The sequence below is a fragment of the Molothrus ater genome, chromosome 2 (assembly GCF_012460135.2).
Source record: "Molothrus ater isolate BHLD 08-10-18 breed brown headed cowbird chromosome 2, BPBGC_Mater_1.1, whole genome shotgun sequence".
Classification (NCBI taxonomy): domain Eukaryota; kingdom Metazoa; phylum Chordata; class Aves; order Passeriformes; family Icteridae; genus Molothrus; species Molothrus ater.
In genome coordinates this window covers 77830062-77854957 of record NC_050479.2, presented here as the reverse complement: position 1 = coordinate 77854957, position 24896 = coordinate 77830062, and positions in this window count along the sequence as shown.

The window sequence follows — 24896 nt, the reverse complement described above, 5'->3', positions numbered from 1 at the left end:
CTGTAACTTCTGACTGTACTACAAGAGGACTAGTAATAACAAAGAGCTTCTTGAATCCCTATGGTAAAATACAGGTCTTTGTTATTTAGGAGAGGTTTTTTCTGCTTATAAATCTTTTCAGGTCAGTATGTAAATACTGACTTCCTATTTTAATCAAAACATTCTATAGAATCACCTGAAAATGTCAGTAGTGACGGTTTAATGTTTTCTTTTAGGGAACTGATAAAACCAGAAGCAGCTTAGACAAATGGCAGAATTTATTACTTCACAAAGAGTTGAAATTGTGTTCAAAAATATACCAGCTGCTAGAAGCATTGGGACAGTCATCAAAACAAAAGCCTTGAAATGCAGTATCTCATATGTGATGATGGCTAATAATAGATGCATAGGTGAATATATGAAGAAAAACCTAGCAAAAGCAAAAGCTTTTTACTGAAATAGTCTCCAGGACATCCATGAATTTTCAAACCATTAACTTTTTGAAGAAGCAGCATATTTTCATGTATAATAATGGAGCAGTTTCCTATTAATTTCTGTGAGTTTCAAATTGCTTTCAGAAGCCTTTCGTGTCTCTTGAAATTCAAAGTAAGTTGTGCCAGACAGCTCCACTGTCAGTTTAATCTGATGCTCCCAAATGTTTATATTTGAAAAGACAGCGACAAATATTTCCCCATTCATAATCTCCATGTCATTTAGGATTTTGTATATCTCTGCTGCAATTCCTTGTACATTTTTCTCCCTGTATCAATTAAGCAGACTGAATAATATCATACTCTTTAGTGGTTCCTTGCACAGGGAATGGCTCCTTATTGTCTATACTAAATCATTCCTGTCAGTCGTCTTCCTGCCTTTTTTTTTTAAAACTACTATATCCTTTCCTTAATAGGGGAGTCAGATGTCAAAATATCTTTCAAGGTGGGGGCCTTTGAATTGAATAGTGAGATAAGGTTTTTTTCTCTTAAAAAAAACCAAAATCACCCCACTCTGTTCTTTTAATTCTCCTTAAGAATTTACAGCATTTTTAGTTTTGTCTCGCTTCTGATCATTAAGCTGACATTTTCACACAATGAAATCAAGATCTCTTTCCTGATTTCTAATTGCTCACTTAGAGCCATGAATGTGTATGCGAAGTATGGATTATTTTTTCCCTAAGGGAATTGTTTTAGATGTACATACATTGAATTTTTCTGTGTAGATATTCAGTGATCTTAACAGACTTTATCACCTCACCGTCTCTTTTTCCTGGAGTGTTTACGAATAGCACAGGCACCAGCACAGATCTCTAGATCTCTGTGGAACCTTTCTCCATTAGTGATCACTCTCGACTGGGAAAACGGGAAAATAGACTATTACCTCTTACTTTTGTTTCTTTTTTTTTTTTTTTTAAGAAGGTATTCCTCCATGCAATGGCTTCCTCTTTTATCCCATGATAGTTTACTTTCTTGAAAAATGGCTGGAGAGGAATCTTGTCCAATATCTTTTGGGAATCCAAGAAAACCATATAGTTTTTGTCTGTGTGCTGACTCTCACAACAAGACTAATGAGTTTGTCAAGAATGATAGCCCCCTGCAAAGAGGAGGAAAACTCTTCCCTTTAATTTCACATTATCCTCTAATCTTGTCTTACAATCTCTTTTCCAATAAGAAAACTACAAACAAAATATGTAATTGTTCACAGCTCTTGGGATTCACCATGGACACCCCTAGCAAAAGCGGTAGGAGTAACTAAAGAAGTCAAATCAGTCAACAGCATCCTAGGAGCAAGTCAGCTGCCTGCCAATAGAAAGGATACAAAATGCTTCTAGAAGCATGGGGTAAATATCTAGCTTTATGTATAGACATCTACTACTGATACCTACTTTTAGGAGACTAAATCTGGAGCTGAATCTCACCCTTTAAGCTGTCAAAATCTGATATCTTTGGCTAATGTCATTGCTGGGCTACTTTTGTAGTTTTCAAAAGGTTGTGAAGGTCATGCAAGGTCCCTGGTGGCTGAAGAAAGGTCATTTCCATCTCCAAAAAATTTGGGAGGGAAAATCCATGGAGCTATAGGTTGCTCAGCTGCAGATGGGTCTCAAGGAAAATCAAGAAGTTAGTCCTCTTCACAACCTTTGTTGTAAATATAAAGCTGGAGAAGGTAAATGGGAACAGTACACAGGGATTTAACCAGAATTCGGGACTAAAGACTTACTGAAGTCCTTTCCAGTCTGAGGAAGTACACAATATTGTAATTCTGTGGTTGAAATCCTTTATTGCACATAGTGAACTTATTCAGGGATTGTTGCAATGTTAAAGAAATACATTTCAGAGATTTCTCCTATTGGTTCTAGATCACTGGAATATGACGTATCATAGTCTTACAGTGTCTAGAGTGTTCTAGAAATTTTATAGTATAGCAGAATTCTTACCTTGCAGGACTGAAAAACAGGTATAAAAGGAAAAAGCACAATATATTAAATAAAATGGGAAAAATGTGAAATATTTGAAGTTTGGACATGTTTCCAGGTAATATATATCACATTGTTATATCATAATCAAGTAAAAAAAAAAACAGACCACATATCTAATCTTTTAATGAATCCAATTTAATTTTGTTGAATTACTCATTTGATTCTCAGATTGGGCATGCAGCTGTAAAGTTAGATGACCAAGAAGGTTTTGTACTTTACAAAACTGGACACAAAGGGATTACAGAAAATTTCAGTATGACAAATGGTTACAATATCTCCAAAAGAAATCACATGCCATAAAATTTTTTCAGAATAACATCATCCTAAGAAATAAGGATAAGATAGAAGAAACACTAAGAAACCTTGATGATGTTTACTCATCATACTGAGCCTTGATAATGGTAACTTTTCTTTTAGGAGAGGTAGTCAGTGTACTAAAGGATAATACAGTATCTATCTACTTGCTGAAGGAAAATATTTTTGTAGTAGATACCTGTTCAATTCAACATTAAAATTTTTAAGTGTCACACATAAAAATGGCATTCCATCGAAAAGTGATGAGTTATGGCAATATTTCAGCAATATGTTTAAATTAAATATAGTTTGTAAAAGGAAAAGCTTTCTAATCCTGCCTACTTACACTCTGACAGATATAAGAAGATTTTTTTCTAATTATATATATATGGGACAAGCAGACAACATCCATTTCATATAGTCACCTTAAATATTCAGAGGGAGTTACCAAAAATCCCTAGGGAATTGTTATTCTGAGGGGAAGCAGTTAAATCACATGTTGACAAAATTACTTACAGAAGTTTTCTGGTTTCTTCTCACATCCTATGTCAGGAAGACAGTACATCTGAACTGTTCTAGTCTGATGCCTGTCTAATCTGTGTTTATCTTCATGACGTGGATTTTACAGCACCCATCACTTAGAGCTCACCTCTACTCATAGAGTGAAAAAAAAATGCTAAAAACTTTATTTGGCTGAAAGAATGGAAGATTTAATTCCATGAATGGTTAACTCTCAGCATGTCTGTCAATAGGTAAATTCTCAGCACGTCCTTCCTCAGCTGAAGAAAACCTGTCTGTCAGCATTACTAATTTTTCTTTCTCTCAGTTCTGTAATGGTCATAGTTTTATCTGCTGATCTGTCCTGGTCTATAATATTATGCATATTTTGTAACATGTTCTGCTTAAAACTTGTCATTCTGCTTCCTGAAGTCTGCTACAAGAAGTAGCAGAACTAAGAAATCATCTCTAATATCTCTCAGTGCTGTTTATCGATCCCTTCCAAGATGGGAGATGGGCACTGCCTCTCTCCTTCCCACGTTCACTGATTTCTTTCAAGATTCCACTTACAATGAAAATTTATAATTAGAAAATATTGGCTATTATAGAAATTATGACATTTGAATCCTTCTTTAAAATGTTAAATAAGTACTACATCTTTCTAAATATTTTTTCCAATATGTCTATTGTCACTCTGTTGTAATATGGTCATTTCTGTTACAATTTCCCATTCAAGCCATAAAAATCAGTGTAAAAATGCTTATCAGATTTTAAATCAGAATTCTAAGTTCTTGATTTCCTACATCAGTTACTACTTCAAGAAGGTCTCACAATATGCTTTGATACAAATATCTGTCAAGATGTTTGTTCTACTATCATCTTGCAACTTCTTAAATGCTTACAGTTTACTCTGTACTGTCCCTGATATATTTATAGGATCCAGAATTATTATGTATATGGTTCTGTTCACAAAGATTTACTTTGCAAGGCAATTACACTCATCTATGCTCTCTGGTCTTGTGGGAGTTCTTAAAGATAATTGCTAATGGGCTAGAAATTGATTGGCACATTTTTTGAGTACTTTAGTGTGGTCTCTTAGAACTTGTGGCCTGTGGTCTATTGGAGGTTTGTAAGACACCAGATAGTAGTTACTTATTTATTTGTTAGGCAGAATAAGCTTCAAAACAGAAGAGCATGGGAAAGAAGACAATTCATCCAGCAAAGTTTTATTAAAGGCTTACCCCCACCCCAACCAAAAAAAAAAAAAACCCAACCCAAACCCCCCAAAAAACCCCAAAAAAGTACATAAATAAAATGGTTAAGAAGCAAGAGATGAATATCCACAGAATAGTGGCAATACATGCTATGAATGTTTTTTTAGAAATATTGGGAGGGATAAAGGGGGGCCAGGAATATCTTCCAACTATGCCTGGTAGTATTGGTAACAATAACTTACAGGACTGAAAACCATAGCTGAGGAAGTTTACTGCTACTAAAAACAGGTTGCTGGTGGATGACTTCACATTGTTTGCTCAGCACAGTGAATCACTTCATCTGATTCAATACAAGAAATTTAAACAAAAGGAATTCTGAAATTAAACAGCAGTTGACAATGGTACATTTCCAGAGCTTTAAGATTGTAGAGCAAAGAATCTACCACATAATACAACATTAAAAATCTGTCAGTCATTTATTCATCTGCCAGCTCTCTTCATGGTGCATGGTGGGATTAGATAATTTTCTTTTCAGGGATAAATATGTATCTGCAGGTAATTATGTTGACAGAGGAAAATGTGCAAGAAGGTAAGATATAGAGCCAAGTGCCACTGTTCTTCTGTCTGCTTCCTTGGACAGAATTCAAATTTAAGCAGAGGAATAAAAAATAAATGCACACTACCACTTAGCTGAGAGAGAGCAGAGGAAACCAAGAAAAGCAGTTTCATTTTATTTCCTTTGTTCTTATTAATAATATATTTGCATCAAGGAGAATGAAGACTTCTTAAGAATTTGTATTTAATCCCTCTATGCTCTTTCTCCAAATATCTGTAAGACATCCTTCATCAGATTTCTGATTATATGAAATACATGAATAGCTAATTTAGCTGTCAGTGGGACAATTTCATTATTTTTGCTCTTCTTCCCCTTTTCTCAGATATTTAAGGATCTAGGAAAAAAAATAAAAAAGCCAAAACAAACCACCCAAACATTTTCTAAGTGGTCTGTATGTTATGTTGTATTTGTGAAGGATTATGAATTACATAACAGCCTGAAGTGAGAATTGATGCTATGCACTCCAACTGATATAAAAATTACAGTTTTGATATATTTAACTGCAAAAACTAAAATAACCCTGATTAACTGATGTCTAAATGTCCCATAGTATATTCTTATTTGAATAGCAATTTTCCAAGTAAAGGCATCAACAATTTCGTTTAAGAACATATCCAGGACATGGATATGTTATTGACAAAACATGTCGGTTTTGATTGTCCATATCCTGTGTAGAGTTCCCAAGTCACTTGAAGATTCTGTTTCTGTACAGGCATGCTGAATTACACAGGTAATTCTGTTTTAATAAACAGCTAAGAATTATGATAACTTGAACAATTTGATGCTAATTTACTTTCACATAATGGCTTGGATGTTAGATGAAGATGAAAATCCAGTTTCAGGTTTCTCCTTAGCTGGAGAAAGTTCAGACTGAAAACATTACAAAAGGATGAACTAATAACTCTGACATGCATTTAGATATCAAAGAAAACCTACGGCACCTATATCACTTCTCACTGTGAAGCAAATACAAGTTTCATTGAAGAAAAGAAAAAAAATGCAACATGAACTTATAGTAGTTTAACCACTCTGCAAGGAAAAGAGCCTTTACTTCCTAAAGTTTGTATTTTGTATTTAATAGGTCTCTTGACCACTTTGATACCACAATCAGTCTGAGAGACAAATCAATGAGAGCTCAGGCTTTCTGGACAGATAAGATGTGTTTTTTTAATTTCAGCAGAGAGAAGACTGGATGCCTGTTCTACCTCTTCAATGAAAAGAAAAATATTACTTTGCTTCAGATTGGTATTATTTGCTGTACTTAACTTTAGGCAGCAAAAAAAGGGAGCAATATCACAAATTGTATTCATGACATTATAGTAAAATCAAACATGATAAGATATTGTGGAAAGACAGTGAAAGTGCCACAGGCTCTGACCATATAAAGAGTGCTGAGCAGGAATAGGAAGCTCTTCATACATAAGTTGATTAAAAGCTTTAGTTGCAGTGAAATAGATGTTATTTGTGTATCAGGTCCAATTGACTGGGACCTGACTGAATCTTCATTCTACTAGAAGACAAATATGATGATTCAAGATGCATAAGTTTCATATTAAATTACCCACAATTGTACAACATTTAATTCAACAAGAAGAAAAATGTCAAGATTTCTTTTTTTCTCATTAAATGCTGCTTATATTTCTGATAATTCCATACTCAAGATATAGGCAAAAGAGAAATAATCCATGAAAACAAATTAGATAGACATCAGCAGGACAGAATTTTTTTTACACAATGATATTTATAACTTGTTTAGTGTTTGGAAGCAAGTAATGATAAGGCATGTGTTACCTGTACATATATTAGGTAATGGTATGCTGAAGCACTCACAGAACTGCTCCTATTTAGATTATCACATTATAAGCTAGGCAAAAGACATTTGATGGAAACTGAAAAATAGGGAAATATATAACTAGCCTTTGGAATTCATTGCTACCTCCTTTTCCTATGAGTTAGAAGGTTACACAGAAGAAAGTGTATTGAGTATCAGAGATGCAATATTCTCATACTTGCGCGTATACAAGAGTTTTCCTGAGCTTAAAAAAAAGCTCCATCATTTATTTTGAAATTATTTTAGAAGAAATTCTTATATTCAAATTATAGGGGAAATTCTGACTGTCTATGAAATTTCCAACACTTGATTACTGTCTCAGAATAAACTGTCTGACTCCTTAGGACTCTTTCATCACTGAAAAAGGATGTGGTGAAACCAAACTGATGTGTGCAAGACAACTGCATGTCCATGAGCTGAAGGGATTTCACTTTACAGTCTGAGCCAGATCGAACTCTAAAAACTGACCTTACATGGCATGAAGCAACTTTTCTTGACGGTGTCCATCAGAATAAACCACTGTCATGATACAGATTTTTCTCAAAATTTATGGAATGTACAAAGCTACCATTTTGTAACTTCACATCTTCATTCATCTGACACAGCTAAAAGGAAGGTTCTTCCTCCCCTGTTTTATCAGCTGCTCTTTATTATATTTAGTCCCACTGGACTCCTTCTACAGTAAAATATTATTAATCAAATAGTGTGTAGCCAAAAGTGACTATTTCCCTCCCGTTGAAAAAGCTTTTGCAGGCCGGTGTTGCAGTATATATGTCAATGACTACAGTAATTTTATCTTCATTATCATTAGTCTAGTATCTTTCAAGAGTAGTAAATTCACTCAGAATAAAAAAGTGATATTCTTGGTGACATCACGAGGATCTCAAGGCTATTTCTTAAAATTGACATATTTCAGCAAAATGTTTATAATATTTATATTGTTGAAGAACATTCTTTGCTTTCTGCCTCTGAACTTGTCTGGAAGGCAAGAATTTTAATGCAGTTGTACAGAAAACACAAATAAACATATAAAGTCAGCAAGAAATAATTCACAATTTCATTTTCTTGGTAATTATAAGCACAGAAACAAAACAGAGGTATAGACACAAGATTTAACTGGTTATTATTCTTCAACAACAAATTATACTTGATTTGCATTCTTTTTTTTAAAACAAAAAAATTCTTTCTGATTTACAAATATTCTGTGACGCATGCTTGGTCACAATATGACTTATATATACACATAAGAAGAGATTTTAAAAGTAATTTTTCTACTTAATTGCCAATATTTTATGGCATCTTCTCATGATTTCCAGATCTGAAACATGAAATAGGCTGATTAATTTAAAGTCATAAGTTCTTAAACTAAAATAAGTACCTAAAAATAGCTAAAATTACAGTTCATGGAAGTTTAGAAATAGCTTTAAAGTTTGAGGATTAATGAGCTCTAGGTGTTTAAGCTTTCAGCTGTAGATCACTGATTTTTAACTTAGTTTAATGGTGTCCAGTGCCTCAAACTTGTTACCATTTAAAGGCTCCTTGGCAGTTCAATTGAAGCCATCTGTTGGACACGTATTTCTACAGAAAATTTGTTCACATAATCTGACCAATGAAAAGAAACCTTGTTTCTTCAACTAAGGCCATGGAATAAAATAGCATGAAGATCATCAAGGGATTGTTTACCTTGATGAGATTAAATCCATCAAAGTGTTCATCGACAGAGGAAAGGAAAGAAGTCAGACAGAGGAAAAGAAGAGGAAATATTCCACAAAACACAGTTTACAGCTTCAGAAAGAAACCTTACCCAGAATATTTTTAGCAATATAAGATTTGTAACCAAAACATATGGAAGAAGTACTATATATGAAGCTACAATAAAGTATTTTTATATATCCTGATTTACTTAGCCCACTCAGATGTTTTCTGGAATGTCTCCAGCAGCATACTGTGGGTAAATAGCAGAGATATTCCGGTTTTTGTTACTGATATTGCCATGACAAAGAAAGCTTATTCTCTTCCTGGATTCGGAAGGATTTCCCCCTGAAAGACACCTCTGGCAAACCTTCCATCCCTAGAACATTAACTTTGAGCAAAAAAAGCCATGCCTTACTACTTCCCACACTATGAAGTGTTAATGAAAAGCCTGCAGAGCTCTTATGCTTAAGGCCAATTCCAAATTGCTCGGTGGTTTCCAAGCAGCTTCCTGGTATTACCGTGATTAGATTTAGGAATATTGAATTAATGTGAATCTCTTTTGCTGGTTGTGTACTTCGTGCAGAACAGAGATCTTTGGGGCCACTAACACAAGAAAGAAAAAGAAAGAAAGGAAGAAAGAAAGGAAGAGAAAGAGGAAAAAGAAAGAACAAAAAAGAAAGAACAAAAGAAAGAAAGAAAGAAAGAAGAAGAAAGAAAGAAAGAAAGAAAGAAAGAAAGAAAGAAAGAAAGAAAGAAAGAAAGAAAGAAAGAAAGAAAGAAAGAAAGAAAGAAAGAAAGAAAAAGAAAGAAAAAAAGGAAGGAAGGAAAAAGGAGCAAACTTTTTTAAAGCTTCTTTTCTTAGTGGAATGAAGGTAGGAGGATTCTTTATTCTATTCTGCACAAACTCTTAACAGAATTTGCAGTAATTCAAAGCTATTCACCAGCACAACTTTAATCCTTCTCATTTCCTTCCTGTTCCTTACCACAATTATTTAATCAGCATATAGGTTTGACTTAACCCTCCTTTGTGTCCATTCTTGGTTTATAAAAGAAGGGATGATGTATTTAATTATTATACTCATTCAATCACACTTTTCTTCAGGTATTTTCTTCAGGTATTCATTCTTTGAATCAGAAATCCTTGCTGTCCTTATTCTTAATATCCTCACTTTCTGACTATCAAAGTGTCTTCATTTGATCCTTTAAAACCTCTTCATAGAGCTGAAAAAAGTCAAAAATCTGAGAAATAAGGCTGGAACATTTCGACATTTGCAATAAACTGCTAGATATTGGAGAAGAAAAGAAGAATCTCAACTTTGAGTCAGAAATTAAAATTACTTGCCAGCTCTTCTTACAGATGCATTGAAACAACAGAAGAAAAGAGTTAATGAATAAGATCTTGTATTCTTACTCACTTTCTGTGGTAGCTATTCTAAATTTGTGGTGTCCATACTACATTTGTTGGTTTTATGGGATATAGCACAAAAATTAACAAATTTCTGTAACAAAGAATAATTTCTAAAACTCATAAAATGTTCCTCTGTTGTGTTCTTTTTTCATTTAGCATATTGGATCTATGTGCTTTTTAAGTTACAGTGTACTTTTCTGAGTACGGGGGAATCTGATGAACAAATGGCTTAGGATTTCCTCTATGGAGTGGCAGTGCACCCTTACTGAGAATCACAGTTCCACATAGATCGGTTTTGCTTAATTCATGATCTTTTTCCAGCAGAGGCTCTGACAACGCAGCCACATGCTCAGCCAATTTATGTCTGGGTATTCTTTACATTCAGGTAGCATTCGCCTCTAATCAAGATCAGAATCTCTTTTCTCTGGAATCAAACTTTTGATGCAATAGAGCTCTGCAATTGTTGACCTTTAGTTAGTGACACCAGATAACAACATAACAAATCTACTTTTTCCATTTTCTTCATTTCAGTGGTTCTACTGTTATCCCCCATCTGAATCTTCACAGAAGAAACACAAATGCCACAAGATGCTGCTTCTCTCTTATTAAAATACACTGATCTCACTAGATTTTGATGGTGTTATGTCATGTAGATATCAGTCCTGCTGTATACCCAAGAGAGATACTTACACAACTGTTGCTAACATGTTATTGGCCAATGTCTAGTTAAATTTATGTTTTGTTGTTAAATCAATCCATTCAATAACAGTGTTTAACACTGTTTTGAAAAAGAGCATGCTGCAAGAAAGAGGAATAAGTTCATTTCAGGTTGGAGTCTTTGCAGCAGTTAAATTTTGGGGTTATTCAGACTCAGTAAAGAGGAGAGAGCACACTTGTTATCTAAGACAGGTGTGATCTTAGTGTATGTTGCAGGTTTGAAGTCCATGACACTTTCGCTTGGACCTGCATGCAGGAAACAGAGTAAAGATAAAGTGATTTAGGAAGGCAATCTTAATTGTGCTCTTAGTTTATATTTAAAATCAATACAAGCAAAGCTAAGTGAATTATTATTCCACTTGTGCTAAACTTTCTGAGTTTCCAGTTTTGAACTACAGAAATTCTGAAATGAAACCTTCCAGAAGACAGACCAGATTCCAAACCAGTTTGGTAGCTATGGCTTCTGGAAGAGCCATAATGAGACTTATATTTATAGTAAGAGTCCAACAGAATAGAAAATTGAGCTTCAATCTCCTGCAAAGCCAGCAAATATACTTAGCACCATGCAGTTACTCTCTCTGAGTGTAATAGATAATAGTGCACCTTAAAGTGTGCACAGACAGCTGTGTGAGCAAAAATCTGCCATCAAACTCTGACACCTCCCCCAGAAATTCAGAACTTCATTAAAATATGTCTAATAGCCATTATTCATCCCTCTCTAAGGGATATTAGCTTTCTTGCAGTGCAGAGGTATTAAAGATAGAACTTCAACACCAGACAAGAAATTAGACGTGTGCAGACAGATCACCTAGTTGCTCATTTATTCTTTAATTGATTTGAGTTAAATAGATATTTTTAAAAGACCTAGTAACTGAGAGAAGTAGTCAGAGCCCATAGGAGGACCTGGAATTTTATCTTTCTTCCTATACTCTCATCCCAGATGAGTAGAAACAGTAATGGGCATAGTTTTGATCTAGTGCTTAAATCCATGCAGGCTTGTAGCTTTGCATCTAGATATTAGTCCCATACACACAATAATTTGGCAAACCACATGATATAGGATGACCACAGGGAATAAAGTAAGAGTGTCCTATGTTGTCTACTTATCCAGTACATTTGGGGAATCAAAATAATAAGAAGCTGAAGAACACACTCTAATAAAGAATTAATTTAGCCTTATGATAATACTAAAGGGGAGCAATAGCTATTCTGAATCAATGCTACTTATTATTTTACATTTACAGTTTCTTAACTGTAGTTTCTATTTTTTTCATATCACTAGGACTATTTTTTTTCCAAATGCTGACCTGTCCTATCAAAGCAAGGATAATGCTATACAATTTTATTTTAAAACAGAATACAGCCTTCTAATGTAGATTTTACAAAATGTTTAAAGTCAGCAGTCTTCGAAAATTTCATTGTCTAAAGCTTTCCCTTCCATATGCAGACAGCCATCTAACTGTGTCATCAAAAATTTATTGACAGATAGATTTATGAAACTTAACCTTGATGAAAATTCTTAAGTTTCACAGTAATATGAATTAAGATTAATTCTGTAACTCATAAATTGAATTCACCCAGACTACTTTTCCTATGGTATATGTATGGTGAAATTTGAGTTCAAGAAAAAAACTCTGGTAGTGGTGTCATTCTTTCACTTATACATGAAAGAAATCTGAAGATTTTCTTTCCTTTCAGCAAAGTTTTTCAAATTGAAGATATATGACATAGTGAAAAGTTATGTCCAGAAGAATTTATTGCTATTATCCAAGTAGTGATATTGCTTGGTCTTTTTCACAGATTTTCCTTTAACAGATGGAATTCAAAATGGTTCCTATTACTCATCTGAGTGGATGGGCCCATTCATCCACACATGGGTGCATTGAATATCTAAGCTAGGCTCTGGCTCCTTAATTTACAGTACTGGTATTTCTTACCAACTGCATATGGAAGCAGAAACATGTATGACATACAAAGTAAAACAAGTACATTTTTGTTTGTGCATGAAACTGGGACTGATAGTCAGAAAAAAACTGAAGGAAGAAAATTGTTTAATAACATCCTTGCTTATTGTGGTACTTTAACTAGGAATTCCCTGGAGTAATGCCTGTGATCATTTAACATTGAATCATTGGGCAATACCTGAGGATGACTTGTCAGCAGCTGGCAATATAACACAACAATTGGGCACTTATATAAAGGGCCAAGTACATCAAGTAAAATAAAAAAGGGAAATTTCAAGCTTCATCACAAGGTGTGTTCCATATATCCTTTGTCTGTTATGCAAGGATTAGTTTTAGAAGATATTTGGGGAAGCTTTTTTACTATAATTTGTGCTTTTTTAATACCTTCAATCATAATCATATAAAATAAAAAGTCCTTTGTTAAAGTTTGTGTTGGAATTCCAATGATCTTCGCGATAGATATCCAAAAACTTGTAATTTCTCACCATAAAACTGTGTTCCTAAGCTTGTGACAAAAGTAATCAGATACCAAACCACTTTAATAAGTTTTTTCTAATTGTTCTATTAAAAAAAAACAAACCCACACCATCTTAAATATGTCTCTGTTGAAAATAGTGTTATCTCTCATGAGCCGGAGCAATGCTATGTTCCTAGACTGAATTAATCCGCAAAGTACCCTGAGAAAAGTGGGCTCAAGATGAAATCAGGTTATCTCACAGGTAAAGAAATATGTCCTCTGATTTTCTGATAGCGTAATTATCCCCTTGTTGAGGGCCCATTCATCCCTGCTTGTTTACCCGATTTCCTCTTATTGCTGCCATTTTGGTCTGGATTTACCAGGGAATTACTAGGGAAGCTACCACGGTTTAGATTTAATGTGAGTGTTTTCCCCAGCATCATATGCTAGGCTAGATGATTAACAGAATCCAGCTATCCTAAATCCATACTACACTGCATCCCTTACTGTCCGGTTGGCTGTCTGTCCCTGCCCCGACACAGGTAGGGTGGTTCTGCGGCAGCCGGCGCTTCAAAGGACGAGTCTGAACTCTTCAGCTTTTCAGTCTTCAGATTGTTTATTATTTCTTATCTACAGAATTTTCTCTCTGCCCAGCAGAGGTCTGACCTGCAAGGCAGCCAAGGGTACTCTGACCACCCACGGGGCGGTCGTGTCTTTTTATACTAAAAAGATATACTAAATACATCATATTTACCTTTATTTCCCAATACTTTATTTCACCCATATTAGCAAGTGCACCTTCATCATGGACCAATCCCCAAGTGCCAACATCACCACAGAAAATGGATGACAACAAGAAGAAAGAAGAAGGACAAGACACACCCTGATCCCTCCATCTTGTCTCCATAACCCCCCTGTACCAAAACCCTAAAATCTGTATTTCACCCTGTAAGTACATCATTCCTGCACCATTCATTCCCAAGTGACTCTCATGTCCTCAAACAGGTGGCACATCCCTAGAGGGATCGAAGTCAAGCCACCGGACGCTCCTGGCAACATTCCAGGATTTCTGAGCCCCCCAAGGGTTCTTTCAGTAACTCTGGACATCCGGAGTGATGTGCTGAGTTCCCACATCTCCCCCTTCTGTTTGCACCAAGAACACCTCTTTGGCAACTTGACTCATGACACGCCGTACATGTAAAAAGATGCACGGAACAATGATCATGAGGACTAAGAGCACTATTAAAATATAAAACCCTATCCTTAAAAACCCTCTCCACAAAGGAGAGGGTTTTTGTGCTGCAGTAACCACATCAGGGTGGCTATTTCTCATTTCCTAACTTCATATTTATACGTCCATTTAATAGACATAATTTTTCACAACAAACTATGTTTCTGTAGGTTCTAGCTAAAGTTTGACCTATTTTCACTGATTTTCAGAAACAGATAAATAAGTTTAGGACAAACTGATCTGATACATGGTTACTAAACTGCTGAGCTAAAGTGACCACCCACATATAAACTTTGCCTAAAATAAATATATCATATTGGATAATATCCATAATTTGGATCAATTTTAGCCTCTGTTTTTGTGAGTTTTGTTGTAAGTTAACTTCCTTGTGTTTTTATTAAGCTAAGATTAAAAATGTATATGGTTAAAAGGGATCTGCTGAGGAATCATTACTTTTCTTCACTGAAGGTCTCTTGAAAATATTTCTTAGTGATCTGTCTTAATGTTATTCTCAAAAGATTTTGGATTTTTTCTGAGTCATCAGTTATTGGTAGTACTGTATGTGTTTGCTATAGGAACATTTAGAATCATAAATCGGTTCCATTAAAGAATTCTGGTTGATTACATCTGTCTCCGTTTTTATGGTAAAGAAGGACAGAGAATGTGATTAAGTACTACAATTACTAATAACAAAGCTTCTATAGGGCAAAAATAATGTAGATTTTGCAAAGAAAACTAAATGTTTTACTAAGTCATATTTAGTCACATTAAATTCAAGCATATTGAACATAATAAGAAATCAAAATTTCAATCAACAGAAATCACCATTATGTACTTTTCTGATATTTTAATTTAAAAAGGGTATGTATGAAATGATTTTCCAATCCTGTGTTTATTTTTGTGGTCAAATAATAACAATTTTATAACAATTTCTTATAACATAAGAAGAAACTTACAACATAACACTTAGTTTTACACCTAACACTTTAATTTACCCTGGCTATTCTTTCATTATCCTTCTCCATGTGTGTTGCTGCTCATTCACTCAACAATCTCATCCTTAATATTTAAGATTTATCTCCCATTTTCCATTTGTATCTTGTTTTCATTCTTTATTATAATTTTTTCTCAAGCTGACCAGCACAACTAGAGAACAATTTGTACTCTAATCATCCAGATTAAGTACTGTGAGTCTACTGGTGCTCAGGAGCATGAAAACCAGCCACGAGTGAATGGAACTAGTAGATATGAAGATGTATGTCACTAGTTCCATTCAGAATTAAACAAAATTTTTACTGCAGAACTACTGAGCATCGTTGTAGGGAACCCTATTTTATATATATGCTTCATATATATTTATGTTTCATATATAAATATATGAAAGTGTGTGCACACATACTCTAAATTTAGAGTTTTTAACTTTTTTAGTTTTTAAACTTTTCCAAAACAAATAAGACAGCTGAAGACTGACACAAGTGTATCAGTTTCCTTAGTCTAGGATTTCTGCTTCAAACTTGGTCCCTTGTTAAAGCAATTAAATTTATGTCAATGTCCTCTCATGGGGTAGATATGCAGAGGCACATATTGCTTTGTTCATTGTTGTAGCTGGTTATGTCAACATTTTATTTTGCTGCCCAGCTTGTTCTGTGCTTCTGGTTTCAGCAAGAAAAGATATTAATTTTAGAACATGCTGACAGTTATTTGCAGCCTTGCAGTCACTGTTTAGAGCAACTCTTGACATAGCCTTTTCTCAAAGCAGAGTATTGCAAGGAGGATAGTGTTTAAATGTAACACCCAGGGACTGGTTTTGGAAGATGGACATAATCAGTGGAATTACCAGCATATATAAATTGTCGGTACTATTTTTATATTCTATTACGCCATGGAGTTCTGCTCACTTACACCATTTGGAGGGAATTTTCAGCTCAGAAAGCTTCATGTCAGGTTCCCAGTAAAGGATGGCTTAATAAATGGAAAATAAATCATTGGATGGAAAAATTTTATGTTAAAAATATATGTCTATACTAAAATACCCATTATCCTTAGGGTAATATGAAGGTAAAATACAGTGCTAGTTTTCCTGTTCTTTTTTCTTTCTTGAATTCCTCGTGTTTATAACATTCCCAATTTGTTGTGACATGCACCAATCCTGAAACATTTCTACACAGGCTACTTACATGATGACTGTTTACCTAGTATTAAAAAAGACACTGTGCATTAAGTCTCATGGCATACCTCTGAATCACAAGATGGTAATATTCCTGTCTAAAATAAATGTGTGTGGTGGTGGGGTGAAGGAAGTAAAGACAAGGAGATAAAAGGTCTGTAAATAAATAGAATATAAACTCACAGTTACCTGATAAACCAAAGGGTCATTCTTTTATTCCTCACAAACTAAAGTGATGCTTCATTACAATTTTATACTGCATATCCCGCAATGAAACCACAGGGTGAAAAGATGCAATTAGCTATACATTGTGGTTAAAAAAAAAAAAAAAAAAAACCAGGTGCAGTTAGGATAGTTAACATTACATTTATAGCATACTGTTGTGCAATCAGTAGCTTGTAACAAAGTACTGTCCCCATGCTAAAGTATTTGTATTCTAGTGTATTAGGTGTGGATGGGAAGGTTTTGGTAGCAGGGTGGATACAGGGGTGGCTTCTGTGAGGTGAGTGGGAAGGTTCCCCTATGTCTGACAGAGCTAATAGCAGCCAGCTGCAAGACAGACCCACCACTGTCCAACACTGAACCCACCAGCAATAGTGGTAACACTTCTGGGATAACAGAGACAGGAAGGGAAAAAAAACCCTTCTGCACAACAGCAGCTGAAGAGAGGATTGAGGATATGTGACAGGTCAGTGCAGAAGGAAGGGAGGAGGTGCCTCAGGTGCTGGACCAGAAATTCCCCTTCAGTCCACAAGGAAGACCATGGTGAGACAGCTGTGCCCCTGCAGGCCATGGGAGTCCCTGTTGGAGCAGTGATCCACCTGTAGCCCATGCAGGATCCCTCACTGAACAGATGAATGCCCAAAGGAGTCTGTGACCCCATGGGAAGCCTGTGCTGGAGCAAACTTCTGACAAAACCTGTGGCCTTGCGGAGAGAGCAGCTCATATTGGAGTAGGTTTGCTGGCAGGTCTTGTGATCCCGTGGGGGATCCGTGCTGGAGCAGCCTGTTCCTGAAGGACAGCACCGTCTTGAAAGGACCCATGTTGGAGAAGTCTGTGAAGAATTGTGGCCTCTGGAAAGGGCTCACATTGGAAGAGTTTGTGGTAGACTGTCCCCTGTGGTAGGGGATTCATATTGACCATGGCTGCCATTCCCTGTTGCTGGCAGGGAGGAGGAAAAGAAAGCAAGACTGAAATTGAGCCTGGGAAGAAGGGAAGGGTGGGTGGGAAGATTTTTTAAGAATTAGTTTTATTTCTCACTAAGCTATTTTTATTTGATTGGTAATATATCTGTCTAATTTTTCCAAGCTGAAACTGTTTTGCCCATGAGAGTAACTGGTGAGTGATCTCTCCCTGTCCTTGTCTCATCCTTGTGTGGGGGACTGAAGCACATGTCCTCTTAGGAGAGGCTGGGGAGCTGGGCTTATTCAGCTTGAAGCAGAGATGATTTCATGGGATCCTAGCTGCAGCTTCCAGTGACCACAGAGAGGTTGAAGTTGCTCAACTTGGAGGTGTTCAAGACTCAACTGCATAAAGCTTTAATAAGCCTGGTCTGACCATACAGGTGACCCTGCTGTGAGCAAAATATCTTTTGGACTGGAGACATCCTGATATCCCTTCTGGCTTGAGTTACTCATTCTGATACAATGGTTCCATTTTCTGAAAAACTTTCATGTACTAGAAATTTGATTGAGTAGTGTTTGATGAATGCAAAATGAATTTACCTTTTCAGTTAAGAATAAGGATGCTTGGCATCACAAAGTGTTATATATGATACAACTGTATTTTATTTATTCAGCCTGAAAATGCCCTCAGTAAATATAACAAAACCAAACATTCACAGAGCTTAGATAATGAATCATGAATAAGTGAATCAGACAGATCACAGTAATACACATAAATGAACTCCAATGAATGTTGTTGAAACTATCTAATAACAAATAAATTTACAGAAATTTGAATCAATTTGAAAATAATTTCCAACAAGCCTGAAGACTAAGTTAATTAGATGATTTATTAATAAGAATATTTGATTAGTCTTCCTATACACAAGTTGTGTATGGTAAACAGTTCAAGTTCACATGTGCAAGTGAAATGTCATATTTCTGCTGTGGATGATTTGTATTCACCTGAAACTCCTTTAGAACAGGAGTTGCTATGAAAACAGATTGCTATACCTTGTCAACTTTTATTGCATTTTTAATTGCTGCCCAAAGTTGCAGAGTAACACTCATCTCAATTTTACTGCTAAATCTACATCATCTGACATTAAAATCTTGTCTAGAAATGGTTTAGATATTCCAAGAACACAAAAAACTTACTTTTTCTATTCCAAACTGCTGATTGCTTGCTAACAGAAAAAAGTTTTCCAGCACAATTTGTTTACTTTTCTTATAAGGCAGGATCATGTTGGATGCTCAAACATTTTATTGTTTCAGCTTTTCTTATTGGCAAATAATATGTATCTGTTTAACTGTTCCACATCAGAAAAGGAACCATCAGAATGTAACCCTTGGAGAAGTAATAATGAAGATAATTGTCCTTTTAACCATGAAAACAGTCAGCCCAAAACCATAAGTACTAATAGAGAGAAAAGGTCCTCTGGTTCCTAATTCTCTAGCTATTTCTACCTAGGCAAATATTTTCTCTATTTGAAATCACTCTAAAGAATTGATGCTGTCCTCTGCTTTTCCAGATAATATCTAAAATATATGCAGTCACAGCCTGAGCCTGTAAGTATCTAAATCAACTTCTAATTCAGAATATCTTTTAACCTTTCCTAGTCTCTGAAGTTTACATGGTTATTTATTTATTTTTTACTTTTCTATATTATTTATTATTTATTTCAGGTTTTAAAGTTATTTGGCCTTATTTCACTAGTGGCATTCTGCAGGGCACCATCTTAGGCCCTGTGCTCTTCAATATCTTCATAAATGATTTTGATACAAGACTTAAAAGGAACACTAAGTTTGCTGATGACACTAAACTGTGAGGAGTAGTTGACTCCCTCAAAGGCAGAGAGATCCTGCAGAGAGAGGTTGAGAAGTTAGGGGGCTGGGCAACTACCAACCATATGGAGTTCAACAAAGTGCCAGATTCTGCACCTGGGATGGGGCAGCCCTGGATGTAGAGACAGACTGAGGAATGAGATGCTGCAGAGCAGTGCTGCAGACATGGGACATGGGGGTCCTGGCTAATGACAAGTTGAACATGAGCCAGCAGTGCCCTGGCAGCCAGGAGGGCCAATCCTGTCCTGGGGGCATCAGGCACAGCATGGCCAGCTGGGCAAGGGAGGGGATTGTCCTGCTCTGCTCTGCCCTGGGGCAGCCTCACCTCCAGTGCTGGGGGCAGTTCTGGGTGCCACAACATGAGAGAGATATTAAACTAGAGAGAGTGTCCAAAGGAGGGCAATGATGGTGAAGGACCTTGAGAGGAAGCCCTATGAGGCATGTCTGAGGTTGCTTGCTCTCTTCAGCCTGGAGGAGACTGAGGGGAGAGCTCACTGCAGTCTGCAGCTTCCTTGTGAGGGAAAGCAGAGGGGCAGGCACTGATCTCTGCTCTGTGGTGACCAGTGACAGGACCTGGGGGAATGGCCTGAAGTTTTGTCAGGGAAGGTTTATATTGGATATTAGAAAACAGTTCTAATATCAGTTGTTCCTGAGAGTGGTTAGGCTCCCAGTGAAGTAGTCACAGCACCAAACCTGACAGAAGAATCATTTGGACAATGCTCTGCTTGGAAAAAGTTTGGTGCAGGGATGGAAAATACCAGTAGCCTGCTATCCTAGGAGATATAAATCTCTTTTCAGGCAACTGAGTCAATGGATGAGGAACATGAACAGGAATTCTGGTTATTTCTGTATTATATTGCACAGCATGTAGCTCAAAGTTCTCATGACAAAATCTCTATCCTGAAGATATTCAGCATATACTGATGAAAATCTGAGATGTTTACTTTTAAAAAGTCTTATATGTTCAAAAGCATTTGAATGTGGATACTCTCAGAGACAAGAACTGATTAAGTTTGCCTCTTTCAAAGATCTAGGCAGTTTTATAAAGACCAGACAGCTGCCAAAGCATGCCTATGTCCTCTTCTGGCTATTTTGAAAGAAATTGGTATCTGAAAAAACATTTTATGAAGATTTCAAGCCTATAACTTCATTAACATTTGGGCAACACCTGGAATATCAAAACTCTAAAGGAGATAAAGGGTCAGATTCTGGAACCCCATTAGTTCAATGAGAACCAAGATTACATTTTGCCCTAAGCTGAGACATGATTATGTTTTTGCTGGTTCCAGAGAACTCTAGAAATCTACAGGGTTTTATGTTATAAATGTTTATGAGATGTGAAGTTTGCTGTGGTTTGACAGCACTTGCATAGCAGCTTTCACAATCAGAAGTTTCAAATTCACAACCTAAGATTCTAAATAATTTTTACTTTGTCAGAGAAACCTTTTTTTTTAATCAAACATGACACCTTTAATATGTAGAAAAGCCCAAATAAAGTTCTGTGAGGGCATATCACTAATAGAGGCAAAAGAAGAGAACCCAGAAATATATCCTATAGAAAAGGTGAATCAAGACCAATTTAATAGTGTACTAAAAATAGACCCTATTACTCTACAGTTCGTCAGTAGCAAATGGTCCAAAGATACATAAATGTTTCGTTTCACTGTAGTAGCAATTGATCCCAGGACATCCCAGGGCATTTAAAACTAAATTTATGGAAATATACATTAAATCAATGACCTATGATAACTCAATTATCCTGACACAGTCTACCAGAAAAAGAATAAAATTTTCCATTATCAACCAGTAGGAAGTGGAGACCATTTTTACATAGGCCTTGGCTTACTTTCTTTTTCCCCCCCTATTTTTGCTGTGGGAAATAATGAAAAGCTAAAGGCTATCAGGGTTCTGTATTAGTAGGAACATATAATTTACTGCCAGCTTTTGAATGAGTGTGAAGAGGTGTTAATGTTGATAAATACGTTTCATAAGTAACCTAACAGAAAATATTTTCTACTGTCCATCATGATCATTAGCAGAAAAGTCACATTTTACATATGTGCCTTCTCTTGCATATGCAGAGCACCACAACTTTATCTTGGTGACTCTGGTCACCAAGTTGAGTGAATCTGATTTCCATTTCAATTCCCAGACAATTGCATATTTGTTTCATTTGCTGCTAAATAGCACGCCAGCACATTATGTTATTGTTCACCACTCACTGATATGATAATCATCTTCAAACCACTGTTAAAAGCACAGTATTAAGTGTAAGCATAACTTTTAAAAGCAATCATCAAAGGAAAAATGTGCAAAATCATACCATTTAGCAAGGGTTCATAGTAAATGAATGAAAATTCTGCAATGAGCATCTCGTTTTTGAAAGGCTAAATTACAGCCAGATTTCTAAAGGCAGGAGCAACTTGTTCCAGTGTTATGTGCAGAAAGAGGGTTCATGGCAGCCTTTGGCATCTTTCCATTACAAATGATGCTCAATGTTCAGGTCAGTTTATAGTATGCTAATAAGATGTACTATAATAAATCCCTGCTTGTCACAGGGGAAAATGAACTAAAGTGGAGGCCAACAGCGCTTTCAGTTCTTGAAGATATGGAACTAAAGCCAAGGAAGGACAAAAGCCTTTCCCTGTTTCTCATCAGGCTCTCTTTATTCTTTCTCATTTGAAATCTGTAACGCTGAGATATATGTGTAGTCTCTCTCTGATACACTGCAAAGTATTCACAGATCACAGCAAGCAGAGATTTTACAGGAGGCAGCACACAGGGAGTTCATGAACATTACTAAACAACCCATCCAAACAACTGCTCAGATAGTTGGAATCATTTGTCTTTTCCAAAGGACTGCATTTCAAAGGGAAAAGTAGACCAATTTTATACTAGTAAAAATTGAATTACAGGAGTATTTTTTGGTGTAAATCTCAAATAGTTTTTCAACAGCCAATTAAAAAAACAATTCCTCAACATCATCTTCCCTGAGAATAATATCATTCACAGAACAAATATCTGTAGAGATATAAACACACTTTTCATCACTATGCTATATGATTTCTGATCTAAGATAAATTGCTCAATGCAAAAGAACATTAAAGCAACATTTTCCTCTTTCTTATAACTTTGATACGGAGAAATACTCATCAATGATTAAGTCAACTGCCCAAAGAAGGCCTATCCTGGCACCAACCTATGGAGACAACTTCATTGTGAATAAGCAATTGCCTCCAGGCTGTCTGCTAAAAACTGTTCTGAAATTACAAGGGGAAAAAAAATAAAAGCACTTGTAAAATCTCTCTCTTCTATTTTTGGTATTACACAATATTCATTTTAAAGTATGGAAATCATATCTAGCCACTGAATCCTTACTAAAGTAGGCAAGCTTCTTTTCACCATCTGTTACATTGTACCCACAACTGTAATCTAAACCTATATTCAGCATCATTGTCATTATCGTCAGAAATTAAAAATAAATGCATTTTGGATGGAAAGTAAATATTTTTGAAAGTGTGCACAGAGTCCTCTTTTCCCAATTTAATGAGCATATTTCCACTTTCACTTTTCCTAAACTGGCACAATCCCTCAGCATCTCCTCTACCACTGTAATTCACTCTACAGATTAGTCATAAAATGTTTCCTCTTCTTGTTCTTTCTCTCAAATAATCTGATTTCCTTTTTTTGTTGTTGTTTTTTTGTACTTATAGGAATATATCAAAGTAATATTTTGCATGCATTTATATGATTCAATCTGACATTAAGTGAATTTTTTAAAATTTTATTAAAGATTTAAGTTGAAAGAGGACTCTTTTGTTTTATTCATTTCTCTGCCAGCTGGGTATTGTGGTTTAAATGACAGATCCTCTGTAACTAATCTGATGTAAGAAATGGCTGCTATGTCCACAAAGATCCTGTTACTTCTCAGGTTGACAACAGGCAGTGGCCCTGCTAAGATCTGAAACTCTACAGGAGAAGAGATGTAATCTTGACCAGGAAATAGGGGTGATAGACAGCAAACCATGCCTAAAAAACAGGCAGGAAAAGATATATTATACTACACCAAGTGGCATACAGGGAATAAAGCATGTTTTCTGACTCATGTTTTCTTTTGCTCTGTACACTCTTCTTAATCATCATCATCCCATTGAATCAAAATCATTGACTCAAGAATTAATCAGACTATTATTCACAATGTTTATGATTTTCTCCTGCATACAGCATTTTATCACATTATAAGGATTTTCCAAACTCTTTCTGATTTTATTCTTCTGTGCAGAGATAACTGTCACAAATAGCAATTCCCCTTAGGATTTACTGGAGTATTACTTGCAGGCATTGTGAATGTTACAGAAGAAATCTAAATGCAGTCTTTGAAATATAACAGAAACTACAGTCAGGATTCATTCCAGTTAAGTTCTTTCATTCATTTTTATTTCATTTATTTTATTTATTTGTAGCCATTGTTATCTCTAATATTTTTCTTCAGCTTTTAGTCCTTGGAATTTTGGTTTTTTTTATGCCCTTAAACATTAATATTCTGAATTGTGAATTCACTTAGCTTTGAAATTGAAAATGTTTTTCAAAGAAAATAAATAATAAAGAATATCAAATTGCATACTTTTAATACTTACATTTACAGATTTTCATCTGAATTTCCTATATTACATTTCCTATACTACAGTAATAATAATTTTCTGCACTGCAACAGTGAACTTTAATTTAATTACCATCAGGTGCTGATCACCATAGTATTTAAGACCCTTACATTCTCCTAGGAGCTTTTCTCTGCAGTTGCTATGATGTGCTTCAACAGTTTGAAAGTTTTTACACATAAATGAGTATTTTCTGTTCTCGTCCTGCCTTAGAAATAAATGCACTTATTATTATCATTATTTTATCTTTACGAATAAGTAAATTGCAATCATAGTTTGAAATCCTTGCTTCCTGTGTTTTTATGATGAATTTAACACAAAAAAAAAACCCTTCTGCACACATAAATCACTTGGAGGTGCTCATCCTCCATAACTAGTCCAGGACTTTATGGTAAAAAGCAATTTAAACAGAAATGTCAAAAAACTGTAAAGAATTGGACTGATACCTGCAGCTATGTGAAAAGTCATTTGCAGATGACACAAAACTAGGAGGAGTGTCTGTCACCAGCTGCTTGTGTTGCCATTCACTGACACCACAACACGATGGCAAGTTTCACAGGGAGGGTTCTTGTGAAATTCAAAAAGAGGGAAATGTCAAATTCTGCACCTGGGGAGGAATAATTTACATGCACCAGGAAGGACTGTGGGAAGCATCTCTGCAGAAAAGGGCCTGGGTGAACTGGTGTACA